Source organism: Arachis hypogaea, chromosome 11 (genome assembly GCF_003086295.3).
Source record: "Arachis hypogaea cultivar Tifrunner chromosome 11, arahy.Tifrunner.gnm2.J5K5, whole genome shotgun sequence".
In the NCBI taxonomy this organism is placed as follows: domain Eukaryota; kingdom Viridiplantae; phylum Streptophyta; class Magnoliopsida; order Fabales; family Fabaceae; genus Arachis; species Arachis hypogaea.
This window is the reverse complement of record NC_092046.1, coordinates 113,840,426-113,854,058: the sequence shown is the minus strand read 5'-3', so window position 1 is coordinate 113,854,058 and position 13,633 is coordinate 113,840,426. Positions and strand designations below refer to the sequence as shown.

Genomic DNA, 13,633 nt, shown 5'->3' with positions numbered 1-13,633 from the left:
GGTCGTCCAGTAATAACTAAGAGTAAGGGTCGATCCCACGGAGATTGTCGGCTTGAAGAAGCTATGGTCACCTTGTAAATCTCAGTCAAGCGGATTCAAATGTGATTGGATTAGATAATTAGATAATTAAAAGATAAATAGAAGGGGATAGAAATACTTATGTATTCACTGGTTAGAATTTCAGATAAGCGTATAGAGATGCATTCGTTCCTCTGAACCTCTGCTTTCCTGCTGTCTTCATCCAATCAATCTTACTCTTTCCATGGCTGGCTTTATGTAAGCACATCACCGTTGTCAATGGCTACTTTTGATCCTCTCTGGAAATGGTCCGATGCGCTGTCACTGCATGGCTAATCGTCTGGAGGCGTCACCCTTGCCAATGGCTGCATCCTATCCTCTTGTGAAAATGGTCCAAATGCTCTGTCACAGCACGGCTAATCATCTGAGGTTCTCGATCATACTGGAATAGGATTCACCCTCCTTTTGCGTCTGTCACTACGCCCAGCACTCGCGAGTTTGAAGCTCGTCACAGTCATTCAATCCTTGAATCCTACTTGGAATACCACAGACAAGGTTTAGACTTTCCGAATTCTCATGAATGCCGCCATCAATCTAGCTTACACCACGAAGATTCTGATTAAGAGATCCAAGAGATACTCATTCAATCTAAGGTAGAACGGAAGTGGTTGTCAGGCACGCGTTCATAAGTAATGATGATGATTGTCACGTTCATCACATTCAGGTTGAAGTGCGAATGAATATCTTAGAAGCGGAATAAGTTGAATTGAATAGAAAAACAGTAGTACTTTGCATTAATCTTTGAGGAACAGCAGAGCTCCACACCTTAATCTATGGAGTGTAGAAACTCTACCGTTGAAAATACATAAGTGAAAGGTCCAGGCATGGCCGAATGGCCAGCCCCCATGATCTAAGAACCAGGCATCCAAAGATGTTCAAAGATGTTCCAAAAGATCCAAAGATGTCTAATACAATAGTAAAAGTCCTATTTATAATAAACTAGCTACTAGGGTTTACAGAAGTAAGTAATTGATGCATAAATCCACTTCCGGGCCCACTTGGTGTGTGCTTGGGCTGAGCTTGAATGTTACACGTGCAGAGACTCTTTCTGGAGTTGAACGCCAGGTTGTAACGTATTTCTGGCGTTCAACTCTGGTTTGTGACTTGTTTCTGGCGTTTAACTCCAGACAGCAGCGTAGAACTGGCGTTCAACGCCCTTTTACGTCATCTAAACTCGGCCAAAGTATGGACTATTATACATTTCTGGAAAGCTCTGGATGTCTACTTTCTAAAGCAATTAGAAGCGCGCCATTATGAGTTCTGTAGCTACAGAAAATCCACTTTGAGTGCAGGGAGGTCAGAATCCAACAGCATCAGCAGTCCTTCTTCAACCTCTGAATCTGATTTTTGCTCAAGTCCCTCAATTTCAGCCAGAAAATACCTGAAATCACAGAAAAATACACAAACTCATAGTAAAGTCCAGAGATGTGAATTTAACATAAAAACTAATAAAAACATCCCTAAAAGTAACTAGATTTTACTAAAAACATACTAAAAATAATGCCAAAAAGCGTATAAATTATCCGCTCATCACAACACCAAACTTAAATTGTTGCTTGTCCCCAAGCAACTGAAAATCAAATAGGATAAAAAGAAGAGAATATATTATAAATTCCAAACTATCAATGAAACATAGCTCCAATCAGATGAGCGGGACTTGTAGCTTTTTGCCTCTTGAATAGTTTTGGCATCTCACTTTATCCATTGAAGTTCAGAATGATTGGCTTCTATAGGAACTCAGAGTTCAGATGGTGTTATTGATTCTCCTAGTTCAGTATGATGATTTTTGAACACAGCTATTTTATGAGTCTTGGCCGTGGCCCTAAGCACTTTGTTTTCCAGTATTACCACCGGATACATAAATGCCACAGACACATAATTGGGTGAACCTTTTCAGATTGTGATTCAGCTTTGCTAAAGTCCCCAATTAGAGGTGTCCAGGGTTCTTAAGCACACTCTTTTTTTTTCTTTGGACCTTGACTTTAACCGCTCAGCCTCAAGTTTCACTTGACACCTTCACGCCACAAGCACATGGTTAGGGACAGCTTGGTTTAGCCGCTTAGACCAGGATTTTATTCCTTAGCCCCTCCTATCCACTGATGCTTAAAGCCTTGGGATCCTTTTTATTTGCCCTTGCCTTTTGGTTTTAAGGGTTATTGGCTTTTTGCTCTTGCCTCTTGGTTTTAAGAGCTTTTGGCTTTTTCTGCTTGCTTTTTCTTTTTCTTTCTATTTTTTTTCGCCTATTTTTTTTTCTGCAAGCTTTGTTTTTTGCTGCTTTTTCTTGCTTCAAGAATCATTTTTATGATTTTTTAGATTATTAAATAACATGTCTCCTTGTCATCATTCTTTCAAGACCCAACATATTTAACATTTTTAAACAACAACTTCAAAAGACATATGCGCTGTTCAAGCATTCATTCAGAAAACAAGAAGCATTGGCACCACATCAATATAATTAAACTAAGTTCAAGGATAAGTTCGAAACTCATGTACTTCTTGTTCTTTTGAATTAAAACAGTTTTCATTTAAGAGAGGTGATGGATTCATAGGACATTCATAACTTTAAGACATAGTTACTAACTACTAATGATCATGTAATAAGACACAAACATAGATAAGCACTTAACATAGAAAACGAAAAACAGAGAGTGTAAGAACAAGGAATGAGTCCACCTTAGTGATGGTGGCGTTTCCTTCTTGAGGAACCAATGATGTCCTTGAGCTCTTCTATGTCTCTTCCTTGTCTTTGTTGCTCCTCCCTCATTGCTTTTTGATCTTCTCTAATTTCATGAAGGATGATGGAGTGCTCTTGATGTTCCACCCTTAATTGTCCCATGTTGGAACTTAATTCTCCTAGGGAGGTGTTGATTTTCTCCCAATAGTTTTGTGGAGGGAAATGCATTTGAGGCATCTTCGGGATCTCATGGTGATGAGCTTCATGCGCCTCTTGAGCTCCATGAATAGGCTCTCTTGCTTGCTCCATCCTTTTCTTAGTGATGGGCTTCTCTTCCTCAATGGGAATGTCTCCTTCTATGAAAGCTCCAGCTGAGTAACATAGATGGCAAATAAGATGAGGAAAAGCTAGCCTTGCCCCAGGAGAGGGCTTTTCGGCTATTTTGTAGAATTCAAGGGAGATGACTTCATGAACTTCTACTTCCTCTCCAATCATGATGCTATGAATCATGATGGCCCGATCCACAGTAACTTCAGATCGGTTGCTAGTGGGGATGATGGAGCGTTGGATGAACTCCAACCATCCTCTAGCCACAGGCTTGAGGTCCAGTCTTCTTAGTTAAACCGGCTTGCCTTTGGAGTCAATCTTCCATTGAGCTTCTTCCACACATATGTCCATGAGGACTTGGTCCAACCTTTGATTAAAGTTGACCCTTCTAATGTAGGGGCGTGCATCTCCTTGCATCATAGGCAAGTTGAACGCTAACCTCACATTTTCCGGACTAAAATCTAAGTATTTCCCCTGAACCATGGTGAGATAATTCTTTGGGTCCGGGTTCTTACTTTGATCATGGTTCCTAGTGATCCATGCATTGGCATAGAACTCTTGAACCATTAGGATGCCGACTTGTTGGATGGGTTTTGTTAGAACTTTCCAACCTCTTCTTTGGATTTCATGTCGGATCTCCGGATACTCATTCTTCTTGAGCTTGAAAGGGACCTCATGGATCACCTTCTTCTTGGCCACAACATCATAGAAGTGGTCTTGATGAGCTTTGGAGATAAATCTTTCCATCTCCCATGACTCGGAGGTGGAAGCTTTTGTCTTCCCTTTCCCTTTTCTAGAGGATTCTCCGGTCTTAGGTGCCATCAATGGTAATAGAAAAACGAAAAGCTTATGCTTTTACCATACCAAACTTAGAATATTGCTCGCCCTCGAGCAAGAGAAGAAAGAAGAGATGAAGAAGAAGAAGAAATGGAGGAGAGGGAGAGGGAGATGTGTTTCGGTCAAGAAGGGGAAGAGAGGGTTTTGTTGTGTGAAAATGAGGAAGAATGAAGGGCTATATATAGGGAAGGGAGGGGGGTAAGGTTCGGCCATAAGGGTGGGTTTTGGGTGGGAAATTGATTTTGAATTTTGAAGGTAGGTGGAGTTTATGAGGTAGGTTTATGGGGAAGAGTGGATGGATGTGAGTGGTGAAGTGGTGATAGGGAAGAGAGATTGAGATGATTGGTGAAGAGTTTTGGAGAAGAGTGTTTATGGGATTGTGTGAAAGAGGGGTGAGAAGAAATGAGTGGAGGTAGGTGAGGATCCTGTGGGGTCCATAGATCCTGAGGTGTTCAAGGATTTACAACCTTGCACCAAATTGGGCATGTAAAATGCCCTTGCACACAACTCTGGGTGTTCAGCGCCAGATTGGTGCTTGTTCTGGGTGTTGAACGCCCATTTGTTGCCCATTTCTGGCGTTGAACGCCAGAACCATGCTTGTTCTGGGCGTTCAGCGCCAGCTCTTCTCCAGGGTACAATTCTGGCGTTCAAACGCCCAGATGCTGCCTATTTTGGGCGTTCAGCGCCAGAACCATGCTCTGTTCTGGCGTTGAACGCCAGCCAGATGCATCTTACTAGCGTTTAAACGCCAGTAAGGTCTTCCTCCAGGGTGTGATTTTTTTTCTGCTGTTTTTAATTCTGTTTTCAATTTTTATATTTATTTTGTGACTCCACATGATCATGAACCTAATAAAACATGAAGAACAATAAAAATAGAAATTAGATAAAAATTGGGTTGCCTCCCAACAAGCGCTTCTTTAATGTCAATAGCTTGACAGTGGGCTCTCATGGAGCCTCACAGATGTTTAGAGCATTGTTGAGACTCTCCAACACTAAACTTAGAGTTTGGATATGGGAGTTCAACACCAAACTTAGAGTTTGGTTGTGGCCTCCCAACACCAAACTTAGAGTTTGACTGTGGGAGCTCTGGTTGACTCTGCAATGAGAGAAGCTTACTGTGCTTCCTCTCCATGGGTACAGAGAGAGATCCTTGAGTTTTAAACACAAGGTTGTCCTCATTTAATTGAAGGATCAATTCTCCTCTGTCCACATCAATCACAGCTCTTGCTGTGGCTAGGAAGGGTCTTCCAAGGATGATGAATTCATCCTCATCCTTCCCAGTATCTAGGACTATGAAATCAGCAGGGATGTAAAGGCCTTCAACCTTTACTAACATGTCCTCTACTTGTCTATAAGCCTGTTTTCTTGAATTGTTTGCCATCTCTAATGAGATTTTAGTGCCTTGCACCCCATAGATTCCCAGTTTCTCTATTACAGAGAGGGGCATGAGTTTTATCCCTGAACCAAGGTCACACAGAGCCTTTTCAAAGGTCATGATGCCTATGGTACAAGGTATTAAGAACTTTCCAGGATCCTGTTTCTTCTGAGGCAATCTCAGTTGATCCATATCACTTAGTTCATTGGTGAACAAGGGAGGTTCATCTTCCCAAGTCTCAATACCAAATAATTTGGCATTCAGCTTCATGATTGCACCAAGAAACTTGGCATCTTGCTCTTCAGTAACGTCCTCATTCTCTTCAGAGGATGAATACTCATCAGAGCTCATGAATGGCATAAGGAGGTTTAATGGAATCTCTATGGTCTCTAGATGAGTCTCAGATTCCTTTGGTTCCTCAAAGGGAAGCTCCTTATTGATCACTGGACGTCCCAGGAGGTCTTCCTCCTTGGGATTCACGTCCTCTCCTTCCTTCACAGGTTCGGCCATGGTGATTAATTCAATGGCCTTGCACTCTCCTTTTGGATTTTCTTCTGTATTGCTTGGGAGAGTACTAGGAGGGATTTCAGTGATCCTTTTACTCAGCTGGCCCACTTGTGCCTCCAAATTTCTAATGGATGACCTTGTTTCATTCATGAAACTCACAGTGACCTTAGATAGATCAGAGACTAAGTTTGCTAAATTAGAGGTATTTTGTTCAGATTTCTCTATCTGTTGCTGAGTGGATGATGGAAAAGGTTTACTATTGTTAAACCTATTTCTTCCACCATTATTAAAGCCTTGTTGAGGCTTTTGATCCTTCCATGAGAAATTTGGATGATTTCTCCATGGTGGGTTATAGGTGTTTCCATAAGGTTCACCCATATAATTTACCTCTGCTATTGCAGGGTTTTCAGGATCATAAGCTTCTTCTTCAGAAGATGCCTCTTGAGTACTGTTGGATGTAGCTTGCATTCCATTCAGACTCTGAGAAATCATATTGACTTGCTGAGTCAATATTTTATTCTGAGCCAATATGGCATTCAGAGTATCAATTTCAAGAACTCCTTTCTTCATAGGCGTCCCATTATTCACAAAATTCCTTTCAGAAGTGTACATGAACTGGTTATTAGCAACCATGTCAATGAGTTCTTGAGCTTTTGCAGGCGTTTTCTTTAGGTGAATGGATCCACCTGCAGAAGTATCCAATGATATCTTAGCCAATTCAGATAGACCATCATAGAATATATCCAGGATGGTCCATTCTGAAAGCATGTCAGAAGGACACTTTTTGATCAGTTGCTTGTATCTTTCCCAAGCTTCATAGAGGGATTCACCTTCTTTCTGTCTGAAGGTTTGAACATCCACTCTAAGCTTGCTCATCTTTTGAGGAGGAAAGAACTTGGCTAAGAAAGCCATGACCAGCTTGTCCCAAGAGTTCAGGCTATCTCTGGGTTGAGAGTCCAACCACACTCTAGCTCTGTCTCTTACAGCAAAAGGGAAAAGCATGAGCCTATAGACTTCAGGATCTACTCCATTAGTCTTAACAGTATCACATATCTGCAAGAATTCAGTTAAGAACTAAAAAGGATCTTCAGATGGAAGTCCATGAAACTTGCAGTTCTGCTGCATCAGAGAAACTAGCTGAGATTTCAGCTCAAAGTTGTTTGCTCCAATGGCAGGAATGGAGATGCTTCATCCATGTAAATTGGAATTAGGTGCAGTAAAGTCACCAAGCATTCTCCTTGCATTATTGTTGTTGGGTTCGGCTGCCATCTCCTTTACTTGTTCGAAATTTTCAATAAGGTTGTCTCCGGATTGTTGTAATTTAGCTTCTCTTAGTTTCCTCTTCAGAGTCCTTTCAGGTTCTGGATCAGCTTCAACAAGAATGCCTTTTTCCTTGTTCCTGCTCATAAGAAAGAGAAGAGAATAAGAAAAGAAGAGGAATCCTCTATGTCACAGTAAAGAGGTTCCTTATTGTTAGTAGAAGAAGAAAAGGAATAGGGGTGAAGAAGAATGAAGAATCCAAACATAAGGGTAAGGATAGGAGCAGTGATGTGAGATGAAGAGAAGTGTTAGTAGATGAATAAATAATTAGAAGGAGATGAGGGAGAAGGATTTTCGAAAATAGTTTTTGAAAAAGGTTAGTAATTTTTCGAAAATTAAAATAAAAAATTAAAATAATTAGTCAATAAAAAAAGAAATTTTGAAAAAGAGGGAAGATATTTTCAAAAATTAGAGAGAGAGAGAGAGTTAGTTAGGTAGTTTTGAAAAAGATAAGAAACAAACAAAAAGTTAGTTAGTTAGTTGAAACAAATTTTGAAAAGATAAGGAGTTAGGAAGTTAGAAAAGATATTTTGAAATCAAGTTTTTGAAAAAAATATGATAAGAAGATATTTTTGAAAAGATATGATTGAAATTGGTTTTGAAAAAGGTTTGATTTTTAAAATCACAATTAATGACTTGATTCACAAGAAATCACAAGATATGATTCTAGAACTTAAAGTTTGAATCTTTCTTAACAAGTAAGTAACAAACTTGAAATTTTTGAATCAAAACATTAATTGATGATGTTATTTTTGAAAATTATGTGATAAAGATAAGAAAAAGATTTTTGAAAAATATTTTAAAATTTTCAAAAATAACTAAGAAAAATGAAAAAGATTTGATTTTTGAAAAAGATTTTGAAAAAGATAAGATTTTTAAATTGAAAATTTGATTTGACTCATAAAAACAACTATATTTTAAAAATTTTTGAAAAAGTCAACTCAAATTTTCGAATTTGATGAGAGAAAAAGGGAAAGATATTTTTTTTATTTTTGAATTTTTAATGATGAGAGGGAAAAACATGAAAAAGACTCAATGCATGAAAATTTTGGATCAAAACAATGAATGCATGCAAGAATGCTATGAATGTCAAGATGAATACCAAGAACACTTTGAATGTCAAGATGAACATCAAGAACTTATTTTTGAAAATTTTTATATGCAAAGAAAACATGCAAGACACCAAACTTAGAAATCTTTCATGTTTAGACTCTATGGATGCAAAAATGCACATGAAAAACATGAAAAGACACAAAACATGAAAACATCAAGATCAAACAAGAAGACTTACCAAGAACAACTTGAAGATCATGAAGAACACTATGAATGCATGAATTTTCAAAAAATGCAAGATGAATATGCAATTGACACCAAACTTTAAATCTGACTCAAGACTCAAACAAGAAATACAAAATATTTTTTTTTTATTTTTATGAGTTTATGATTTTTTTGTATTTTCTTTTAATTTTTTTTTCGAAAATCATTTTGAAAAAGAAAAATAAGGATTCCAAAATTTTTAATATGAATTCCAGGAATCTTATGCTCTTTAGTCTAAAACTCCAATCAAAGGGTCAAGCATGGCTTAATAGCCAGCCAAGCTTTAGTATGTAACTCAGACATGACACGCCTGACATTCCCTACCCAGAAGGATTAGACATGGCTTTACAGCCAGCCAGGCTTCAACATGCTTCATGAAACACTAGAATTCATTCTTAAAAATTCTGAAGAAAAAATATATTTTTGAAAACATTTTTATTTAAAATTTTTTTTCGAAAACAAAGGAGAAATTTTTGAAAGATTTTTGAAAAATTTTTGAAAAGAAAACAAAAAGAAAATTACCTAATCTGAGCAACAAGATGAACCGTCAGTTGTCCAAACTCGAACAATCCCCGGCAATGGCGCCAAAAACTTGGTGCACGAAATTGTGATCATCAATGGCGCCATCAACATGGTACGCTCAATTGTAATCTCAACTCTTTATCACAACTTCGCACAACTAACCAGCAAGTGCACTGGGTCGTCCAAGTAATAAACCTTACGTGAGTAAGGGTCGATCCCACGGAGATTGTCGGCTTGAAGCAAGCTATGGTCACCTTGTAAATCTCAGTCAAGCGGATTCAAATGTGATTGGATTAGATAATTAGATAATTAAAAGATAAATAGAAGGGGATAGAAATACTTATGTAATTCACTGGTTAGAATTTCAGATAAGCGTATAGAGATGCATTCGTTCCTCTGAACCTCTGCTTTCCTGCTGTCTTCATCCAATCAATCTTACTCCTTTCCATCGCTGGCTTTATGTAAGGACATCACCGTTGTCAATGGCTACTTTTGATCCTCTCTGGAAAATGGTCCGATGCGCTGTCACTGCATGGCTAATCGTCTGGAGGCGTCACCCTTGCCAATGGCTGCATCCTATCCTCTTGTGAAAATGGTCCAAATGCTCTGTCACAGCACGACTAATCATCTGAGGTTCTCGATCATACTGGAATAGGATTCACCCTCCTTTTGCGTCTGTCACTACGCCCAGCACTCGCGAGTTTGAAGCTCGTCACAGTCATTCAATCCCTAAATCCTACTCAGAATACCACAGACAAGGTTTAGACTTTCCGGATTCTCATGAATGCCGCCATCAATCTAGCTTACACCACGAAGATTCTGATTAAGAGATCCAAGAGATACTCATTCAATCTAAGGTAGAACGGAAGTGGTTGTCAGGCACGCGTTCATAAGTAATGATGATGATTGTCACGTTCATCACATTCAGGTTGAAGTGCGAATGAATATCTTAGAAGCGGAATAAGTTGAATTGAATAGAAAAACAGTAGTACTTTGCATTAATCTTTGAGGAACAGCAGAGCTCCACACTTTAATCTATGGAGTGTAGAAACTCTACCGTTGAAAATACATAAGTGAAAGGTCCAGGCATGGCCGAATGGCCAGCCCCCATGATCTAAGAACCAGGCATCCAAAGATGTTCCAAAAGATCCAAAGATGTCTAATACAATAGTAAAAAGTCCTATTTATAATAAACTAGCTACTAGGGTTTACAGAAGTAAGTAATTGATGCATAAATCCACTTCCAGGGCCAACTTGGTGTGTGCTTGGGCTGAGCTTGAATGTTACACGTGCAGAGGCTCTTTTTGGAGTTGAACACCAGGTTGTAACGTATTTCTGGCGTTCAACTCTGGTTTGTGACTTGTTTCTGGCGTTTAACTCCAGACAGCAGCGTAGAACTGGAGTTCAACGCCCTTTTACATCTTCTATACTCGGCCAAAGTATAAACTATTATACATTTCTGGAAAGCCCTGGATGTCTACTTTCCAAAGCAATTGGAAGCGCGCCATTTTGAGTTCTGTAGCTCCAGAAAATTCACTTTGAGTGCAGGGAGGTCAGAATCCAACAGCATCAGCAGTCCTTCTTCAACCTCTGAATCTGATTTTTGCTCAAGTCCCTCAATTTCAACCAGAAAATATCTGAAATCACAGAAAAACACACAAACTCATAGTAAAGTCCAGAGATGTAAATTTAACATAAAAACTAATAAAAACATCCCTAAAAGTAACTAGATTCTACTAAAAACAATGCCAAAAAGCGTATAAATTATCCGCTCATCAATTCATAAGCTAAATTGGAACACTAACAAGTAAAAGCATTGGAATAAATAAAAGTAGAAGAGAAACATTAATTAAAGGAACATTGAACCTGGCATTAAAGTAGTAATCATGAAATAAAATAAAAGGAATCCTAATCCTAAAACTTGAGAGAGAGGAGAGAGCCTCTCTCTCTAAAAACTACATCTAGATCCTAAAATTGTATATTATGAATGTTGTCATTACGTCTCCCTTTTGATTCCTCCATTCTCTGGCTTATATTCTGTGTTTCTGGCTTGGATTTGGGCCGAAAAAGGGTCCAGAAATTACTGGGGGCATTTTCTGCAGATTCCTGTACGTGGCGTCCGTCACGCGTGCGCGTGGGTCATGTGTTCGCGTGGTTTGGAGTTTTCCCTGGTCATGCGTATGCGTCGGTCACGCGTACATGTCATTTGTGTTCTGCTCAAGGCACGCGTCCGCATCGTTCATGCGTTCGCATCAGTTCCATTTCGCGCTAGGCACGCGTCCGCATCATCCATGCGTTCGCGTCGCTGCCTTTTCTTCAAAACTCCATTTTTGTATGTTTCCTTTCTGTCCTTTAAGCCATTCCTGCCGTATGAGACCTGAAATACTTAACACACAAATTACGGCATCGAATGGTAATGAAGGATAATTAAATTTAATATTTTTAAAGAATAGGAAACATGTTTTCACATATATCATAAAATAAGGAAGGAAAAGTAAAACCATGCAATTCATATGAATAAATGGGTGAAGAATTGATAAAAACATTTAATTGAGAACAAAATGAATCATAAAATATGGGTTTATCAACTATTTTGAACGATTGGGATTCTGTCAATAAAGAATTTTTATAAAAATTATCGCGTTGTAGGTATAGTTTCTAAACTGACAGAAAATCCTTTTGTACAAAAATTTGGTTGTCACAAGTAACAAAACCCAATAAAATTTATAACCGAAGTATTTAAACATCGGGTCGTCTTCTCAAGGAATTGTAGGGAAGTATGATTTATTATTGGTTATGGAAAAGTATCGTTGGTTTTTTTTTTTGAAATAAGGAACAAGTAATTTAAATGGTAAGAAAAATAAATTAATAATTATAAAGAAAACTCTTGGCAAGGTGATCTCCAGCTCCATTCCCTTGGGCTCCTCTTTGACAACTTCCACCTCTTTGCAAGCTTCTTCAATTTCAACCTCTTCCTCTTGGTAGCTTTCTTCCAATTCAATCTCTTCTTCATTGTTCACCAAGGGCATGGGAGGTTGTGCTTTTTCTTCTTTAATCTCCATGTCAAATCCAATGGGAGAGGATTCAAATGTAGATAAGAATTTATCAATGATTGAATCCATCTCTTGATCATCCCCTTCAAAGTCTTCAACCATGATATGCCTTGGAGGTTGTACACCCTCCTCAACAACAGATTTAAACTCCTTAGAAGGGGGCTTTATGACTGGGCTTTCCCATGGATGTTCCGCATCTCCTAAGTCTTCGACCACTTCTTCTTCTTTGATAATTTCGGCTTCCTCCACTTGTTCCAGTACAAAGTCATGCTCTTTACTGTCCACCGGAGCTTCTAGCTTCTCCTTCATGCTGCGTTATTCAGTAGATTCTCCACATGAAGCCATGGGGGTTCCTTGAGTGTCTGAACGTCGGGAGGGTAATCGATTTATTGCTTGCTCCAGTTGGTGAAGGGTTGCATGAAATTGATCTACTGTTTTCTTGAGGCGAGCCTGTAATTCTTGGGTCGATGGATATGGACATGGTGCATATGGAAGTGGTGGTCCTTGGGGTAATTGGGTTGGAATTGGGGTGGATAGGGGTTGAGGTCATATGGAGGTGCATGGTGTAAAGGGGCCTGTGAGTTTGGTGGTTCAAAGGTATGTTGTGGAGGTGGTTCATAAGCATATGATGGGACTTGTTGGTAACTACAAGGGGTCCACCATATCTATCATCTTGGTACGCTCCCTGGAATGGCTCTTGACCATTGTAATTTGGTGGAGGTGGTTTGTCACGAAAGGGTCCACCATAACTATTGTCTTGGCATGCATTGTAGGATGGTCGTTGTCCATGGTATCTTGGAGGGTGTTGTTTCCTAAAGGGTTGATCAGATCCTCGTGGCTCCTTCCATCTTTGATTGTTTTGACCTTGATGCATGTTCCTATTATAGCTTTCATTCCTTTCAACAGCATTAGGACCAAACTCAAAGTGACGGGGTGAGAACTCATAGTAACTAATAAAAATTAAAAACAAAAACAAATAAACAAGCAAAGGAAAATAAAATAAAATAAAATAAATAAGAGAAAAGGTTTGAAAAAAGATTTTTAAGATTAAAAAAGATAAGATAAGTTAGGTAAGAGAAGATAAGTTTTTAAATTAAAAGGTTTTGAAATTTGAATTTTAAAAAAAATCAACACTATAAGATAAAGATTTGAAGAAGATTTAAATTTTGAAAAGGTTTGATTTTTAAAATTTTAAATTTAAATTTTGAATTTTGAATTTCGAATTTTGGAATTTAATTGAAATTTGAAATTTGAATTTGAAATAAGATAAGATAAGATTTTGAAAAAGATATGATTTTTGAAAAAGATTTGAATTTTGAAGTTTAAAACTAAGATAAGATAAGATAAAAAATTTTAAAATAAAAATCTGAATTTTTTTTTCGAAAAAATCAATTTAAAAGTAAATATTTACAATAACCAATAATAAGGTACACGTTTGCAATTCCCCGGCAATGGCGCCATTTTTGAACGATCTGATTTCTGCCGGTAAAGAAATTTTATAAAAATAATCGCGTTGTAAGTATAGCTTCTAAACCAACAGAGAATCCTTTCGTACAAAAGTTTTGGTTGTCACAAGTAACAAACTCCTAATAAAATTGATAACCGAAGTATTTAAACCTCGGG

General features: G+C 38.3%; 1 non-coding gene across 1 annotated transcript; it reads left to right on the top strand.

The window, feature by feature from the left end:
• The first annotated feature begins 6,560 nt into the window (after nucleotides 1-6,560).
• Nucleotides 6,561-6,668, top strand: LOC112725329 (small nucleolar RNA R71). The gene has a single exon (XR_003164444.1). It is a non-coding gene; the product is annotated as a small nucleolar RNA R71 (small nucleolar RNA).
• The last annotated feature ends 6,965 nt before the right edge of the window (nucleotides 6,669-13,633 follow it).